Genomic DNA, 20,876 nt, shown 5'->3' with positions numbered 1-20,876 from the left:
CAAATAAAGATGCAAAACCATGATTGATTAGGTGGGTACTACTATTACAAGAATTTGATTTCAAGGTAAAAGATCGAAAAGGATACGAAAATCAAGTGGCTGATCATTTATCAAGGTTGGAAGCAAAGGGGAATGTTGAGCATGAGGTTTACATAGACGAATCTTTCCCAGATGAATGCGTGTTTGCAATATCCCTCAAACATATGCCATGGTATGCAGATTTTGCAAATTACATTGTGTGTGGGCTGATGCCGGATGAGTTGACCTTTTACCAACGGAAACGATTCATGTTCGATGTTAAAAAGTACTTTTGGGACGAACCATACTTGTTCTGAGAGTGTGCTGACCATGTCATCAGAAGGTGTGTTTCGGAATAAGAAGCGGTAGAAATTCTCCATGCTTGCCATACATCTCCAGTGGGAGGTCACCATGGTGGTATTCGTACCGCCATTAAAGTTCTCCAGAGTGGATACTACTGGCTGTCACTCTACAAGGATGCACATGAGTTTGCAAAAAAATGGTCTAAATGTCAGCAGCAAGGCAGAATGTCTAGAATACACGAATTATCTCTCACTTCTATTTTAGAGGTCGAGCTATTTGATGTATGGGGGATCGATTTCATAGGCCCATTTATGAGCTCGTTTGGAAATAAATATATCTTAGTGGCTGTAGATTATGTTTCCAAATGGGTGGAAGCCATCGCACTTCCAAACAACGAAGGAAAAAAATGTTGTCCAATTTCTGAAACGCTACATCTTCGCAAGATTTGGCACTCCGAGAGCAATCATTAGCGATGGGGGATCCCACTTTTGCAATAAGTGGGTCTTAATGGCACTGAGTAAATAAGGGGTGAAACACAAAGTGGCAACCCCATATCATTCCCAAACAAGTGGCCAAGTCGAAGTGTCAAATCGGGAAATCAAAAGCATGACTGGTCTAGGAAACTCGATGATGCACTATGGACATATCGGACTGCTTACAAAATACCTATCGGGATGTCTTCATATCAGTCGGTTTATGGTAAGGCTTGTCATTTACTCATCGAGTTAGAACACAAAGCATTGTGGGCATTGAAATATTTAAATTTGGACTGGTCAAAAACTTCAACGGAGAGAGTAGAGCAGCTGAACGAACTGGATGAATTTAGACTCAGATCATATGAAATTTCAGCCATCTATAAAGAGAAGATGAAGAAATGGCATGATGCTCAGATACTCGCGACTTAGACTCTTCCCCGAAAAGCTCAAATCCAAATGGTTTGGACCGTTAAGAGTAACGCGAGTGTTCATCAACGGTGCCATCGAAGTTGAAGATCAGGAAGGACCTCCATTTACAGTGAACGGTCAACGTCTGAAGTTGTATATGGGGGATTGTCAAGAGATTTCGTTGGTTGAAGTGGTATATTTGGAAGACGCCTGAAGGCGCTGCTGCGTTGTGCCGCGACGTTAACTAAGGCGTTGTTTGGGAGGCAACCCAAAATCCCTTTAATTGCTTTATTATTATTATTATTATCATTATTTATTTCCTAGTAATAGAATGGTATGTTGTTTGTGCAGGTGAAACTACGCGAAGTGTTTGAAAAAGTGAAAAGTGATGGCAAACAAAAGAAATTGTCGGCGAGTCGCCGAAGGGGTCGGCGAGTCGCCGAAGGGGTCGGCGAATCTGACCTTATCCACCATTTGACTCAAGACATCGTCAACACTGAAGTCTGTAAAACTCGGTGAGATTTGGAGATTATTTGCGAATCGCTGACCATTTTAACGATCACGATAGTAACCGCCGTTTGGACCTTCAAAATGACTGAAGATTAGGTAAAACTCGGCGAGTTGAGTGCTCACTCAGAGAATTGCCAAGAGATTCGGCGATCAGAACTAATGTCGCCGAATGGGCGAAAAATTGGACAGTCTTTGCTAGCCAAAGGTTTAAAAGTTTCAACTTCATCACTTTTCCTCATTTTTTTTATCAGCCCGAAATCACACCTACACACTATTTTTAATATCCCTACTCTTTTAGAGTATTTCAAGTTAATCGATCTGTACGGGGAATAGGATAACACTGCTTCCTAGCATTTCAATAACCATCTGAGCAGCGCAAAAGCCTCACTTTGATTGCCTACATTGTGATATCTTGTTCTCCAATGCATCGAGTGGAGTTAATGTGCGAGGGGTACATACCTTTGGAGCAGCTCATGATTTTGATGAGATGATTAAGGCTAACCTCGTTGCAGCAGGTGAAGCAGAGAACTAGAGTCAGGAGGGGGACACACCGGGCACTGATGCCCAGACACATGGAGCGATGACTTAGTCAGGATCCCCTCCTTACCTCTCTCTGTCTTCCTTAAATTATCATGTTAGATATCTTGTCATGTGCATCTGAGGACAAATACTTTTTATTTATGGTGGGGTGAGGCCCACTTTTTGTGTGCTATTTGTGACTCGTGTTTTTGCTTATGCATTTGGGACTTTGAGCTATTATCGTGTTAAATACTGCTTTTCTCTGAATGTTTGAGCTTGAGGCTCCGCTTATTTTTAATTGCAAAATGATTTTGACCCTTTCAAAAAAAATTGTTTTTTTTGCATATTTCTGCCACTTCTCATGTGTTGAATGTGGCTGTTCTTTTGCAAAAAAATTAAGTCTCGGTTTCAATCAATACCAATGACTTAAATAGTGCTTACAATCGAACGAACATGAATGTACGGCTACAATGAGGCCAAATGAAGTTGCATAGACAATATGTAAACTCTTTACATCTCGTTGTGATTAGCCATTTATCAAATTGATTCTTTTGTCATGATCGTCACATACTAGAGAAAGTGTGTGATCTTGTTTGACTCAAGTGTCGATGCCTTGTGTGATGAGCTTACTTTGAACCTTGCATGAATAAACCTAGAATTAGCCCTGTTAGTCTGATTAATTTAGTAAGGTGTCCTCTTGAAATGATCTGAGGTAACTTTTGAAGAGTGTGAGCCAAATTTGACATATACCTCTTTTGTGGCCTACCCGTGAGCATGTGAAACTCTCTTGAACACCCTTTGAGCCTTACTTTTCTTTGGAAGAACCTTGATGCACCCTACACCTTACTTGACCCACTACCTATAATCCTTTTGATTTGTGATTTAGCGAATAGCCAACTTAGGCCAAAAGTCTAAGTTGGGAGTGTGGTGAAAAGGAAAATGATAAGTCAAGAAGTGCAAGAAAAGTCCCTCTTAACCCATGGTGTTGCAGAACAATGGAAACCCTTCAAAAAAAATTTAAAAAGTTATGGAATAAAGTACAAAAGAAATCGGGTTTCCAAGCAATCCATGAAGGTGAATAAAGAGATTACTTAGAAGCACTAGAAAAAGAATTGATAAAGAAAAATAACGGAATGCCTTGAGAACACCACATCTCATGAGGATGAAAAGTCACTGAGCCTAAATGACCATACCTTTGCACTCAGCCCCATTACAAGCCTTAGAAAGACCTTTTTGATCTTGAGTGAACCGAACCAAAGATCAATTGGAAAATAAGGGCAAGCCTATGGGTGAAAACATGCATTGTGTTCCTCTTTTTGAGTGTGAGCGTTGCATCTGATTCCTAATCTTTAATTGACTAACCTCTTTGTGTGAATAAGGAATCATTCTTTATGTGAGGGCATTTAGATACTTTTTGTTGAGCTTGAACTTGCACAAGTAGCAAGTATTGCGAGCATGAGAATCTTTGGTATTGGTGTGTCACAATTTGAATCTTTGAGTGCACAATTGATCTTTGCATGAGTAATTTGAGTCTTGTTGTGTATGTTCATGATTTAGTCTTGTGTATCACTATTTGAGACACCTTTTTCAATGGCTGAACTTGAGTTTGCTTGAGGATAAGCAAAAGTTTAAGTTGGGGGTGTTGATAAGACTACAAATTAGACTCATTTAGGACTTTATTTTAATAGAAATAGTGTCCTCAAATGCTTATTTATTCTAAATATCTGATTAAAACACTTAAGTTTCATGTATTTGAAGTTTTAGTGGAAGCATGGACACTTAGGCGCAAAATGGAACAAAAAGGTTGAAAAGAACGAAGAAGCTGAAGTCTGAGCATCGCCAAGCACGCTTGGCGATTCGCCGAAGGGACGCACTCCGCCCTTTGTTCCAGTATGCAAAGCCTTGAAGGAGAAGGATCAAAAAGGGGATGAAAGGAGCAGTTGGCATTTCACCGAATAGTTCCGCGAAGCAGTACTATGTCTCCCAATCACACAGAGCACGGCGATGTTGAAGGCTAGTGCAAGAAGGTGATCAACTACACCAAATGGTGAATCGCCGAGTTAATCGGCGATTTCGACTAACCTCGTCGAGCGATCTGCCAACACTATTTTCTGAAGTCTATAAATACTAAACTCTTTATTAATTTTAGGAGAGTCGAACCATTATTAGAATTGTTCACAATAGAATAGTACTTTTTGATATTTTTGCTCTAAGCTTGGGAGGGTTTTGGAAACTTGAAGGAAAAGAGGGTTTTCATCTTCAAGATTTGGAGTTGGGTCTCTTGAATTATTCATTCTTGGCCTGTAACAAAACTAAAATCTTCATACCCATTTGAATGCAAGCTCATTTAGGTATAAATTTCTATCTCTTGTTCATGTCTAGCTAAAACCCCCATTCTTGGGGTGTGATTTAGCAAATATGTGTTGATATTATTGTTGGGTCTTATTTTCTTGTAGGTTAGATGTATTTTAATGGTGATTTCACGTAGTGGTTGTGGTTTAATTTAATGGGTTTGTAGTTGCAAATACAAAACCACCCATGTGTTTTCGGCTTGCTCGAGAAAGAGGTGTGAAACCAAGACCGCTAGACTGATGGCCTAAGGAGTGGGTCGACATGAGGTTCAGCCCGAGAGGGTGAACCCTAGTCCCATATCCTAATACTCAGCTTGAGAGAGTGAGTGGGGTAAGGCGTAGGCTGGCTTTCATGCGGCAAATGGGTGTCCGAGAGGAACCCAATTGAAACGGGGTAAGTTGCCCGAGAGGGAACTTATTTCCATCTAAAGCTTAGCCTAGTCACTATTAGCTTGAAAATTTCCTATCGAAATCATGTACTCAACGATTGATATCAATTTATATTGCGGTCACACCCCAAGGACTTCTCCCCATACTTGCTCTCCCCTTAAATTTTGTTGTTTTTATTACACTTGTGACAAACCCCCATTTGATATTTGACACTTTTGTGTCACCCACTTTAATTTACTATGTTTTTACTCGTTAATGTCTTAAGCTATGACTAATTAGAACTAAATTTTATTTTTCTATTAATTTTCAAAACCACTCCCTTGGAACACGACCCCAACCCTTGGTTGGGTTACTACATTATCGACGATCATAGACACTCGTACCATAGGATAGTGTCGTTGGTCACGATAAGCATCAATACCTTGTACCACCCAAGTTCTATTCAAAGCTCTTAAGAAAACCCTTGAAACCCAAATGGACAGGAAGAAGGCACCACATCGGTGTTTTGAACCACTTATATAAACCTTTCTGCGTTATTTACTTAATGCATTTGTTATCTTCATATATTTGTGTTACTAACTTTCAGGTGAGTCGACTGACTAATTCACGAAGTCGACTGAAGGATTTTTATAAATTCACCCCCACCCCTTCTTTACTTTCAATTAGTACTAGAGCAGGTTTCACTAGTAAAGTGTTTAACCACACGTGAGCAAAGATCCAATGGCGCACTATCAAATTCCTAGTGCTTTACTTCAAGATGGACATTCCTCAACTCGACCACCATACTTCAATGGCCAACACTACTCCCACTGCAAAGATAGATTCAGAATTTTTGTCTCCTCAAATGACCATCAAGCAGGGATTGTGAACAAGAAGGGTCCAAAGCCCATTCCTGGACTTACATGAAAATATGCCAATGATAAGATTTGATCCCGAATCTTTTGATATCACAAAGGAGCAACAAGAGCTAATTCAAACTAATGCTAGAGTTATAAATTTGTTATATTGTGTAGTGAGTGGGGATGAATACGACAAGATCTCAACATGTGAAACTGCAAAAGAATGTGGGACAAGCTAGAAGTGACTTATGAAGGAACCAGTAAGGTAAAAAAAGCTCGGATCAGTTCACTGGTTAATGAATATGACATATTCAAAATGGCTGAAAATAAAAATGTAAAAGACATGTTCTCGAGATTTAGAAAAATTGTCTGCGAACTCAAATCTCTTGGAATGGTGTACTCAAACGGATTACAAGTTAGAAAACTAATCAAAAGTCTTCACAAAGGCTTGGGAAACTAAAGCAGTTATTCTTGAAGATGGAGATCTGCAAATAATGATGTATGATAAATTTTGTGGAAACTTGATGGCCTATGAACAAAATCATATTAACACGTACATCAAAGATGATAAAAAGAAAACGGTAGCCTTTACATTCGAGACATCTAAGGTCGGAGAAGAAGTGTATGAATATCAAGACGAAGGAATGACTCTCATAAATCGAAGAGTCAGACAAATGCTTAGACAAAGAAAGTAGAAACCTCAACAGGAATTTAAAAATAATGAATTCAAAAGAAATGATGATCGTTGCTACTATTGTGGAAAACCAGGACATATAAAACAAAATTGCCCAGAACGAAGAAGGATAAACAATCGAAGAAATGAAGATCCAAAAAAGTTTTGGATCTTGGGATCAAGGAGAAACATCCGAAGATGATCATGATGAAACTGTCAATATATGCTTCATGGCATTAGGTGAATCAAGTGAGGTAAGACCTTTTTATTGTCCTAACTGTAATGATTTACAGAACTCTTTAGACATGGTTGTTGATGAATTACAACAAGTTATTGATGAATATAATAAGATTGCTCAAGAAAAGAAAGATTGACATATTCTTCTCGAAGCAAGTCATATTGAAGTCGACTTACTAACAGAAGAACTGGAGGAAGTAAAAATGCAGTTGGAAATCTCCTAGTCATAGCTCTGTCAAATATAACATAACGACTTTCAACAGGAGAAGATCTCCTAATCATAGTTCCAACAGATCCAACAGATCTATATCTAACTCTTTCTCTCACTCTCTTAAAACTTCTGTTAAAATTACTTGCTATACTTGTGGTGAGCTTGGTCACAAATCGTTTAACTGTAGAATATTTTTTTTTGGAAAGTGGATTTGGAGACCAAAAGTTACTAATCATCAAGGACCCAAAAATACTTGGGTAGCTAAAAGAAACTAATTTCTTTGTTTTGCAGGAACAGTCTAAGAAAACCTACATAAAGGGAATATGGGTACTTGATAGTAGATGCTCCAGACACATGTGTGGAAATAAAGAAAACTTCAAAACTATCAGAAATATTGACGGAGGATTTGTAAGATTTGGGGACAATGCTAAAAGAGAAGTAACATGAGTAGGAACTATCACTCTCAGCTCATCATGTGATTTAGTTGAGGTGTATTTGGTTGAAGGACTCAAACACAACCTTCTCAGCATTAGTCAACTATGTGATGCTGGATTTCAAGTCACCTCAACAGAACAAGTTGCATCCTCAAACATCCTGAGAAAAAGATTACTCTCGTCGAATATCGAGTAAACAATATATGTGTTTTAAATAATGTTGATGTCCCTTCTATTACTTGTCTTACTGCAGTTACAAGTGATCCTTAGTTATGGCATTGAAAGCTTGGACATGCAAGCATGCATGCTCTTGAAAAACTATCTAAACTCGAACTAGTCATTGGCCTACCAAAATTAAATTTTGAGAAAAATCATATTTGTGATGCATGTCAATTTGGTAAGAAGACTCGTTCATCCTTCAAAGGAAGGATATTGTAAGTACTTCTAAACCCCTTCAGCTTCTTCATACGGATCTCTTTGGTCCTACTCGAACTGTCTGCATTGGAGGTAAAATATATGTTTTTGTAATTGTTGATGACTTCTCAAGGTTTACATGGGTAATCTTTCTCACTCACAAAAATGAGGTTGCTAACTTTGAAGTGTTTTGTAGAAAAGTTCAAAAAGAAGAGGTTATTTTATTAACTATCCACAGTGATCACGGTGGCGAATTTGAGAATAAAGCCTTTGAAGATTTTTGTGCTCAAAATGGTTTCACTAAAGATTTCTCTTCACCCAGATCACCTCAGCAAAACTGAGTAGTAAAAAGGAAAAATCGTTCATTACAGGATACAACAAAAAGATGCTGCTAGATCGAAAATCCTCCTGATCATTTTTGGGAAGAAGCTGTAAGTATTGCTTGTCATATTCTCAACAGGTGTCTCATCAGACCCATACTAAAGAAGACTCCTTATGAACTCTGGAGAGGAAAGAAACCAAACATCAGTTACTTTCATCCTTTTGGCTGCAAATGTTTCGTCCATAATAATGGTAAGAACAATCTTGGTAAGTTCGATCCAAGAAGTGACGAAAGGTAATTTCTTGGGTTATGCACCTCTTAGCAGAGCTTTTAGAGTTTTTAACAAAAGAACTTTAAGTGTTGAAGAATCTGTTCATGTGATATTTGATGACACTAATCAAGAGTACATGAAACTGAAGTTAGTGACGATGAAATTACTTCATTCAAACCAACTGAAGATATCTCAAAAGTCACAATTGAATCTAAAACTAACCAGTCACCTACTGCAGAGGTGGAGTCAATTACCCCAGCTGACAAAGCCAACATTCCTAAAGAATGGAGTCACAATGCCAGCTACCCTGAAAACTTCATTCTCGAAAAACCTAATGACAAAATCCAGACAAGATCTTCCCTCAGAAAACAAGCTTCATGGCTCTTGTATCTCAAATGGAACCCAAACGAATCAATGAAGCTATGGAAGATGAGTAATGGATACAAGCAATGAAAGAAGAGCTTGATTAATTCGAAAGAAATGAAGTGTGGACTCTTATCGAAAGACCAAAGAATTGCTCAGTAATTGAAACCAAATGGGTGTTTCGTAACAAGTTGGATGAAAATGAAAAAGTCATTCATAACAAAGCAAGGTTGGTTGCTAAAGGTTACTCCCAATAAGAGGTATTGATTACGATGAAACTCTTGCTCATGTAGCAAGGTTAGAATCCATTCAAATTTTGCTTGCATATGCATCTTTTAAGCGTTTTAAACTTTTTCAAATGAATGTAAAAAGTGACTTTTTAAATGGTGTAACACCTCGTATTCAAAAAGGCCAAATTTCAGTTTCTCCAGATGTTGCAGGTGCCAGCCACGGAGGCCAACCATGGCCCGTGGGTTGAACCACGGACTGTAGGTGGGTACGTGGGTTGGCCACCCTTCCATGCTATTTGAGGCCAAGGACCACGGCTCGACCTACAAACCGTAGGTCATACCACGGTCCGTGGTTCACTGGCCAAAAATATGATTTCTGATCACCATCGACGGACGTGCAGGATGAACCGTAGGTCAGTCCATGGTCCGTCAATGGGTGGCCGTAGGTCAGGGTCCTTTTTCCCAAAATCTCTGATAGATCGACGGTCCACCAGGACGGACCGTAGGTCAGACCACAATCCGTCGACTGGGGTCCGTCGGTCGTGGGCTGGCAGTTATTTTTAGGAGCAGTTAGGTCTTTTCCTAATTAATTCCTATACTATGTCATTTTGCCTATATTTAGGACTCCTATATAAGTTTTTTTAACCCCAAATTAGACCTCTTTACTTCATTCTTCACATTCTCAAAAGAAGATCAAATTTCCTCTGAATTATTCTCTCTCTAGAAACTTGAAGAAGAAGAAGAAGGAGGAGGATTCAACTAGGTCTCAATTCCTCCAATGTAGATAAGCAATTGGACTTGAGGTATTGTTGTTTTCATCCATGGATTCCTTTCATTCATGGAGTACCCAAATTCCTCGATTTTCAAGGTAGAATTCCCTAAACTAGCTAGGGGTTTCTTCAATTACCATGGGTTCTTTAGATTAATGTCTTAATGATTGAATTATGTTTTAATATGCTTGAACTGATATAATCCCACAAAAATATTATTGTTATCTTTTGTTTCTTATCCTGCAAAATAAATAATATGTAAACGTAAAATTAAAAAAAAAAATTATTATGAAAAAATAATTAAAAAAATCTTAAATGAAACTTAACCACACTTTATGAGATATGTTTTGATTAATTAATAAGGGATCAATTAGTAAATATGTATATATGGAAGAGATATTTTGGTATCGAATAAAGTAATTTTCTATTTTTGTTTCCACTTTTTTGAAAAAAAGTAGAAATATTTAGCTTCATCCCAACAATAGAAAAAAATGTTTTGCTTCCATTTAAAAATAATTTTACTGATTTATCCGAAACCTTAATTTCTATTTTTTTCTAATTTTTTTTACTGTTTTTCAATGTCAAGCAAACTCTTAATACTGTTGTCATAGCAAAGGAAGAAGGGCAGTCAATAGCAAAACAAGCGTTAACTTCTAGATATGACTAGAGTTGTCAAAAAGGGTCGGTCAGCCCCACTCGTTCCAAGCCTTGCAGGTCAAGAAATTCGATGAGCTAGGACGGGTCAGCCCTTCATTTGAAAGGGCCTGAAAATGCTCAACCCAACCCAATCCTAGAAATGTCGAGGGCAGGGCTAGCCCTTTTTTTAAATTTAATTTTTATTTTTTTTTCTTTTCAAACTTATAATTCTATAACATCAAGAAAATGACAAGATTTCCAAATCAAATATGACAAACAATGGTGTTATTTCAATAGTACAACATGTATCTAGGATACTAGATACGCGAGATACAGGTATCTGGTGTGATGCATCCCAGATACGCGAGTGAGATAAGAGAATGACGAGTGAAATGGGAGGAAGCCGAGGGCACTGAATTTTTCTATGTATCCTAGATACATCTTAATCCACTTGAATAGAGTATATCTAGAACAAATTAACCTAATTTTGAGCCCATGTATTATGAGATACATGTATCTGGACATACCAAAATCTAATAAGATTCAAAATATTACAACATAACACGCATTTAAGTAATTAGCTCATATACTAGTGAGTTGTTGTAAATTATCTTTAAATAAATAGTTTTGGCCCGTAGGCCGGTGCCCCTGACCCGACCCCATTCAAGCCTCAAGGGCCAAAAGCTTATATGGGTTGGGCTTATAAGCCCTAGTTTTAAATGGGTTTGAAAAATCCTATCCCAACCCTAGTCCAATAACGGATTGAGTTGGACTAGCCCCATGGCCTAAGCCCATTTTGACGGCTCTAGATATGACCGTAAACGACGAGTACAAGTAAATATTTTCTTATAATTCTTTTTTTTTTATTTTCTTTCCATATCATTTTTACGATATAATATATAAATAGGATTTATTTCTCAAACCTATACATGCTTCTTTCTTATTTCTGCAGAACAATATACGTTTTTAAATGTTAAATTGTTAGTTGAAATATTTATCATTTCATAAATAGTAGTACTATACTATACTTTTATGTAAATGAAGTTGGAGGTATTAATTTTATATTTGATGTTTCAGCTTTCATATTCAAAGTGAGTAAAGGTGGTGGAAGTATTTTCATTTATTAAGGTTTTGAAAACTTTTTACTTTAATATAGTTTTGTCAACTCTAATAGGACAGTTTTCCACCGTAGTTATAATAATTTATGGTAGAATCAAGAAGAAATTTCTAATTAGTAAAGATTAATTTCATTTTACATGTCATTAATTAGTTATTATATTGTCATCATAGATTTTGGTGCAGTGATGAGACAATTTCACTCTTAATTAGAGGCCTTGGGTTAGAGCCCTGGAAATCCCGAATGGACGCACAGTGCGCGGTCTATATATAGTCGGAGCTCCGAAAACTGAATGGAAAAAAATAGTTAGTTATTATAAATTCATTTTTTTACAAACACGCAAAGTGCGAATAATTTCCCTCTAGTTAAGTGTTATAATACAAATCCTTTTGGAATCATGAAATATTTCTTGAATTCCAACAATGGCTTCACATCAAAAGATGTTCTAATATTCCAGCACAACTTGCATGGAAGGAGATTCTGATAGTATTCAAAATGTGGCGATCACTTTTTATAGTCTTTAATATGATGACACAAAGGTTCTTATTTGTCTTTTAAGTATATAAAAATGATCCACGATAGAAGTTCTCTATGCCTTCCAACTTTAGTCTTTTGTTTTATCTTATTATTTTAGCAATATATTTTGGAATCAAAAGCTTTACATTAATTATCAAATACAAAAAAAGATCCTCCAATTGGGAATGGGATTCATATTTAGATGAGAATATACACGTGCCAGGTTCTTAAACATTCTCCATGCAACCAATGAAGATGTGAAGAGGAAGATCATACATTTGGGTTTTTGTCATTAATTTTTACATATACTCTTATTTGTTTTTTTCTTATTGGGTGCCCCATGTTTGATTTGACAAGATTCCAGCCTTCAAAATCAAGTGTTATGCAGTTTTGCACTTTTTCTGACTTGACCATTTAATGGATTTGTTTATCATCACAAAAAGGGCACTGTTTGAAGCTTCATCCCAAAAAGGAACCAAAAGCATAAAAGCCTTCATGTACTAGGGCTTCTTTTGGGGGTCAGAAAGAAATTGTTTTAGCATAAACATGTAAGAAAAAATTTAAATCTTAAGAATTCGGTTGGGTTTCGAGGAGTGTTTGGACGGACGCTTTTAAAAAGTGATTTATAAATCAAAAACTAAAAGTTATATGTTGGGACATTCAACTTTTGATTTTTAAAAAAATACTTTTTCTGCCTAAAAATGTGCTTAAAATACTTTTTGAGTTATCGAAACACTTTCAAAACTAAAAAAGAAATAGCTTAAAAGTCAAAAACCACTAAAAATATTCATCTAAAGATTATGGTTTTGGAATTATAATTTCTCGCGCGACTAATTATCTCACCTAGAAGGTGAATAAAATAACAATACCAAATTGAATTGGATATGGTGAATATTTAATTTAGAATTCAATTTGAAATAAAATTTATATTGTATTTGAAGAGATAAATCCATATTGCCTATCATATATAATATTATTTAATCACAAATTTCATCCAAAATATCTTATTTATTCCACGTATCAAATCATCCCAAATAATATATAGTAGCATACATATGTTATATTTAAAACGGGGCAAAGCTAAGTGTGAAGGCCATTGTCCTAGGAAAAGTGATTCCAACACACACACACACACACATATATATATATATGCGCGCAGCTCATTGGTTGATGAATAATTGGGATTCAGGTGAAATGAAAAAGCAGTTCATGCTGACTAGGTTGAGCACTGACCCACACAAAATTTTCTTCTATAATTTTTGTGGTTACAAGATACTATAAATCTAATATTTAAGTAAAGCTGGGTAGTGGATTTTACTTTTTAAATTTTCTGTTTTATCGATCATTTGATTTTGTTATTGCTCGGAGCTGTCAATTTTATTTTTTCTTAGGAATTTTTAAAAAGGACTACAGTTTGAACTTAACTAGAAATTCTTGGTTATAACCCATTGCGGCGCTGCGTTCACTATGCTTCATGCCCCCGACCTTCCGCGATCGTGGAGAGACTCCCACAATCACAGAGTTCATTTAACTAGTTTTTTTATAAAGGACCATCGTGAATTCAGCATTAGTTGGTTATTTTCAAATTGAGTTTTTGTGAGTTGTAGAGCTCCAAATTTGCTAATTCTTGTTGCAATTGGTACGGAAGATTTGTGTCTCCGCATTGGGGTGATCATGGAGTCACAAGGAGCATGTATTTGATATAAAATTATTCCCGAAGTGTCACGATCCTAAAGTTACACGTCGTGATGGCACCTATGTTCCCAACCGATAGGTAAGCCAACCCAATAAGTTAACTTATTCAACTTAAACTATGAAAAGGTAAGTAGCAAGCAATATCTCGAATACTAAGTCTTTTATAATAAAATGCGGAAGAAACTGAAATACCCCCCCCCCCCCCCACCCAAGATTTAGTGTCATAAGTACAAGAGCTTCTAAAGTCAATACAAGTCTCTAATTATTTAACAAGTTTAAACATAAGAAATATCTTATTAGAATACCAACACAACCTAATAAATAGAGATAGATGAAGGTATGGGCCGCAGAATATCCAAGCAGCTCACCACAGCTCCAAGATTATCCAAACTCAGACTCAAGCTCTAAGAAATGCGCTCAAATTCGAATACAATCTGCACCACAAAAGAGTGCAGCAAGTGTAGTATGAGTACGAAACCACATGTACCATATATATCTCATTGACCAACAACGAAGAAGTAGTGACAGGAGTATATAAGAAAATAATTCTTTAATTTTACAAGTCCACCTTATACTTTTCAACCAATTTTCCACCAAATATGGATAATCAAAGTCACGTAATGTTCAACACCAATAAAACACATACTCAAACAAAAATGAAAGATGTAATGAGATGCAATGCAATGTGACACCATGAAATGATACGCGTAAAATGCTCAGTATTCTCTCAATCGTCTATACATGATACTCCTCAGAAATATATCGAGAGTTCATGACCCATGGGGGACTCACGAGATCCATATACCGACACGGACGATCTCCACGTGTCTGTGCGGACGACCTCAACGCACTATCATACAATACATAATCCCAGCACAGACGATCTCCACATGCCCAACTTATAATCATAACCAATCTCAACACGGACTGTAACACCCCGCTATTTGAAAGAACTAGAATTATAAAGAAAACATTTTCTGAAAAGATCAACTTTGGAAAGTTTGGCAAGTTTTGCAAAGTGTAAGTTTTAGGTCAACTTCAAACGACCATAACTCTCAGTACATGATGAGTTAGGTGGAAAACAAGATGTAAAATGAAAGGTCTTGGAATTTTCTTTCCAACGCCGCCGAGTTTGCTAAATTTTGAGCTCGTATGAGAGAGATATGCCCATTTGAAGTTGGGTTGTCCAGTTAAGGAAAGTTACCCAGATTTAAGAGGAGTATTTTGATCTTTTCATTACCGAATTAAATCATTTCGTTTTTAGTAAGTTATTTGGGGTCTAAACTGACTTAGCTCAGTTTACGCAATTAAGAATTATGCTAGGGCTTTGAGAGAGAAGAAAAAAGGAGAAAAGTCAAGGCATTCTTGGAGATTTCTTACGGAATCAAAATCGTTTCGCCAAGGGTTGATCCCTAAAGAGGTATGTGAGACTTTCATAGATTTGGGTTCGTTCATCCACGCGCCAATCATGTTTAGTTCAACGAAATTCGTTCTAGAAAGTTGAAAGTTTGATAATCTTGAATTGTGTTCTTGAAATTGACTTTCGTTCTTGAGATTTGATGGAATTGTTGAGTTCTTGAGGAAATCATGTTGATTTTGAGTCATTTATGAATAGATTCTTGTGTACATATACTGGTTATCTGAATCTAAAGAGAATTTGAGAAAAAGAATCGAATTTAGACGAATTGAGGTTAGAAAATGCAGAAGGAAAAAGTCGGGCGAAACTAGCAACCCAGTCCGCGTCGCAGACATGCCTCCCCTTTTTACAGAAGATTTCTCCGTGTCGCAGAGATTTCTTGGACCCCTCTGCCTCAAAATTTATTTCGCGAACAAGTATTTAAATGCATCTCCGCGTCACGGACTTGCTTCCAGACAATGATTTCTTGATCGTTTCTCATGTTTAGTTATCTAAAAACACTCTTAAACATCACGAGATCTTTCCTATCACAAATCACAACCTTGACTCCATAAATTCAAATTCAAGGAAAGTTAAGAGCCACGTCTAGAGAGTTCTTAGAGTCTTTTCAAAAATCTTTTGCAAATGCTTTAAACTTGTTTTAAGACTTGAGTTTTGAGTTGAGTAAAAAGTAAACAGTAAAGTTCATTTCTTCAAAAGAGTATATGGTGACTATGTATTCCCAAAGAGTAAATGTTTTCACATTTAAACAAGAAAGAAAATACCGATTTCCAAAAGAGCCTTTGAGCTAGTTTTCAGTTAGGAGTAAATGTTTTCACATTTAAGCAAGAGAGGAAATACTGATTTCCTAGAGAGCCTTTGGGCTAGTTTTTGAGTAATTATCTCAAACCACAGAAAGAGTAATGTTTTTAAACATATGAGCTAGTTATATTTTGGGAGTAGTATTGAGCACCGATATGGGGGAGAGTTCAGAGAACTCACAGCCCACAAAAACCATGTAGCTAACATGGGTAGAAAAGAGTTATACTTTTTAGATAATTCCTTAGTGATTTTTAGCATAGACTAGTGGATCCACTTAGTAGTTAGGTTCTATACCCTCCGACAAGGTATAGGACAACCCTAGCAGCGTGAGGCAAATGGTTTATCATCATGTAGCTCATAAGTAATGGCTGTCGGTTAGAGAAACTCTCGTAGAGATATTTTGTATTCTTATATACACAGAGTTAATTGTATTTTCATATACAAACATAGTTTATATTGTATCCATGCATACAAACTGAGTTACCATTGTATTTCTAAATACAAAGAGTTGTTATCCATGTTTTAAAAGTTTTTATTGATATTACATTTACATTATTGTTTTATATTGAAATGAGTTGAGTTGAGACCAGGTATGTTCCTTCAGTTCCTTTCAAGCTATGTCTTGTTTTAGTATTCCCCTCGCATGCTCGTACTTTCAATGTACTGATGCTAATTGGCTTGTATTTTTTTATGATGCAGATTCAGGTAACCAGGATCAGTATCCAGCACATCGTTGATCCAATTGAACTTTAGAGTTGTTGGTGAGCCTCCTTGCTTCCGGAGGATCCCTTTTGTTTGCTTTATCAATTTAGTTCATTAAGATATCGTGGATCTTGTCCCGATGTCCATCTTAGTTGTTAGAGGCTTTATAGACAATTACTTGATATTAGTTCATGAGTCTTTTCCATTCAGTTATGTTGAGACTTGAGTTTCCACCTTGGCGAGTTAAACCATTCTAAGTTTTCTATTGAGCTTTTAGTTTACCTTTTTAAGTACTTTTATTAGGAGTAAGTCTTCCGCTAAGTAGTAAGCCAGGTCAAGGGTTTGTTGGGGCCAACAATGATTCTCGAGTGTCAGTTCCACCCAGGGTGTAGGCTCGGGGGGTGACAAACTTGATATCAGAGCACAAAGTTCAAGAGTCTTAGAGAGTCTATGAAGCCGTGTCTGTAGAGTCCTAGTTATTGGTGTGTAGCGTGCCACATCTATATCTAGGAGGCTGCAACACTTAGGATCTATCTCACTTCTTTTATACTCATTTCGTGTAATATTGTTTATCTCTAAAAAGTTTCTTCTAATTTGTGCTTGCGCGTGTCTTTCAGATCATGCCTCCACAAAGAGTTGTCAGAGGTCATCCTGCTAGAAGGAATGTTGAACCACGGGAACAAGGGATACCTAATGCACCTAAAGTGCAACCCTAATGAGAGGTCACTAATGCTGAGTTCTGGGAAGCTATCCGGTTGTTGAGTCAAGCTGTGACCAATCAAGTTGGACAAAAAGAAAGTTGACAGAAAGTGGATGATATTTCGAGGATCCATGAGTTTTTAAGGATTAAGTCGCCAAGCTTCACTAGTTCAAGTGTTACTGAGGATCCATTAAACTGCGTTGAAGAGCTTCAGAAGGTTTTTGAGATTATGCACATTACCATAAATGTCAAAAATTAAAAACTAATTTGAAAAAATCCTAACCTTGAATTAAAGGAGAAATTATAGACAATGGAAAGGGAGCTAGGCAACAGCTAGGGCGGCGGCAGCAGCGGCGGTGGCGGAAGGGGCGGCATCAACGTCTTTGGCGATTTTAGAGAGAAGGAAGAGAAGGAAGAATGGGAAAAATTTGCGTCTGTGTATGCAGATATTTTAAAGAAAGTGACGGACAACGTCTCTTTGTCCGTTGCTTTTCTTTTAAATGGCTGACCAACATTTTGACCAAAAAGTGATGGACTAAGCGACATTATCCGTCGCTTTTTTGAAATATTTGACCATCTATTTTGACCAAAAAGCGACGAACATAAAGATGCCGTCTGTCGCTTCTTTAAAAAATAGTTAATCAATTGATTAATAGAAAGTGACGGACATCGTAGTTATTTTTTAATTTATAAATAATTATTTTTAATAAAAAGTAACGGACAACGTCTCTACCTATATTAGATAATTAATTATAAATTATATATATATTTAGCGCAAAAATCTAGGAAAAAAGTGACGGACTAAGAGATGTTGTCGCTTTTTGTAAAAAAAATAATAATTATTTTTATTAAAAAGCGACGAACAGTATGACAATTGGCTTCGCTTTTAGGTGCAACATCGTCCGTCGCTTTTCCGTCCGTCTTTTTTTTGACAGATTTTTAGTAGTATAAGAAAACAAATGCAGTTAAGAGTTGGCCTAGATCTCTATCCCCTTCGGATATTTGATGTTTCTTGGGTTTGTCTGGTTATTATGGAAGGTTAGTTGAAGTGTTTTCTTTGATTGCTTCTCCATTGACCCAAAAGAAAGTTAAGTTCTTATGGTCGAAAGTGTGTAAGAAGAGTTTTCAAGAATTAAAAGATAGACTTACCTCCACTTTGGTGTTAACTTTACTAGTAGTATCTGATGGATTTGTTGTTTATTGTGATGTTTCAATGATTGGATTAGGGTGTGTTCTTATGCAAATTCGGAAAGTTATTGCTTATGCTCCAAGGCAACTCAAGATTTATAAAAAGAACTATCCTACACAAGATTTGGAACTAGCGGCGGTTGTTTTTGCCTTAAAGATATGGAGACATTATTTGTATGGTGTTCATGTTAATGTTTTCACCGACCACAAAAGATTTCAATATGTGTTCAAGGAAAAGGATTTAAATCTTCGCCAACGTAGGTGACTAGAACTTTCAAAGATGAATGTCCTTTATCACCTGGGCAAAGCCAATGTAGTGGTCGATGCCTTAAGGTTGTTATATATGAATAGTGTTGCACATGTTGAGGATGATAAGAAAGAGTTGGTTCGTGATGTTCACCGACTAACTCGACTAGGTGTTCGGTTGGTTGATTCAAGTGAGGGTGTTTTTGTTGTTCATAATGGTTCAAAATCATCTTTTGTGTCGGGTGTAAAAGCCAAACAAGGTCTTGATATGATTTTAGTTGAGTTAAATGAAGTGGTGCTTCAAAAGTCTGTTGAGCCTTTCTCCCAGGGGAGAGATAGTGTGCTTCGATATCAAGGTCGTTTATGTGTTTCCAATGTTGATGACTTGAGAGAGCAAATCTTATCAGAAGCCCATAGTTCTCGATATTCCATTCACCCCGGATCCACCAAGATGTACCATGACTTACGGGAGGTCTATTGGTGGGATGAGATGAAGAAGAATATTGCGAAATTTTTGGCTAAGTGTCCTAATTGTCAACATGTGAAAGTTGAGCATTAAAAGTTGGGAGGTTTGTCCCTAGATATTTGAATTCCTACTTAGAAGTGGGAAGATCTGAATATGGACTTTATTGTTGGTTTATCCTACACTTGGCGGCAACATGACTCGATTTGGGTATAGTAAACCATATGACGAAGTCGGCTCATTTCATTCCCATCAAGGTCTCTTATTCGATAAAGATTACACTAAGTTGTATCTAATAGAGGTGGTTAGGTTGCATGGAGTGCCCCTATCCATTATCTGCAATTGTGGTACCCAATTTACTTCTCAATTTTTTGTGGAAACATTGTTGTTGTTGCTTTTTTAAAATTTTAGCTTCAAATTTAGTATAATTACAAATAATTAATTATTTTAATAAATAAAAATTATTGTTTTTTGTGGTGCCGACACGTAAGCGCTATCACATCTCCTTTTATATATATATATATATATATATATATATATATATATATATATAATTATTATGGAACACAAAATCAGGTCAATCATATATATGGGCCCATATATTAAGTAATTTCAAATTATTTTAACGAAGAACTGCCTAAAATGTCCTTAAACTATGAGATTTGGTATAATATTGTCTTTTATCCACCTTATAAGTGTGAGTTGTTAGAAATAAGGGTATTTTTGAGCCAAAAGATTGACGACGGAGATATCGCGGGTCGAAAGGTGGACAAAGAATAATTTTATACCAATTCAAATAGTTGAGAAACATTTTAAACTCTTCTGGCCTTCTTTCGAATTTGGCTTTAGACCAAATTGATACATTTGAGCCGCCCGTGTAGTTGCAGGTGTTTATTTTTTCTTTCTATTCTTTAAACAATGACCTAGAAGTCTCTATCTTCTTCAAATTTGTTGAGGTCAAACTACATCCCAAACATCATATTATTTTTGTGAAGCTATTGTATCTACGTTAACAAATAGCCTTCTCAACCGCGACAATACCGCACTAGTTCTAATTATCAGAACATTATCTTTCCACCTAAAGTGGTACTGGCCTAGCCACATATAGTTCAAGATAGTTAATCTAATGCTATTTGTCGAAAAATTATATTATGTATTTAAAAAATTATATGAAATATATATCTATCAAAAAATATTTTTTCACATATATATATTAAATCTTAAATACTCTTAACGAAATTTTTGACTGCTCTACTGAAAGTAATTGTATCTTATCATTTGCCTACAAAAATAACCAATAAAATTTCAGTATTTCAAAACCAAAATATATGCGTAATACACATATTTTTTTTTCTATAAAAAATAACAAAGCAAATCTACATACTTTGGCTAGTTTGATAATGCCCCCCTCCCCCCCCCCCCCCCCCCATCATATAGGTTCCATACTCTTTAAATACATCAACAAATTATATATTAAAGAATCCTCTAGTACAGAACACCTTTGGATTTAATTAGTTTTTCTTGGAGGACCAACTTGGTATTATTTTTATTCTCCTTGTTAATAGTGGAATCCGTGTTTTTAGAGGAAAGGGGGAAGAATCCATGTTCAAGAGATGAGAGGAACAAAAGAAAAGGAGTGGTGGTGTCAACTACATT

This window comes from Solanum verrucosum, unplaced genomic scaffold, assembly GCF_900185275.1.
Source record: "Solanum verrucosum unplaced genomic scaffold, falcon-dt-bn FXZP01000062.1, whole genome shotgun sequence".
Taxonomy (NCBI): Eukaryota; Viridiplantae; Streptophyta; class Magnoliopsida; order Solanales; family Solanaceae; genus Solanum; species Solanum verrucosum.
The sequence above is the reverse complement of the archived record's forward strand: the minus strand, read 5'-3'. Positions refer to the sequence as shown.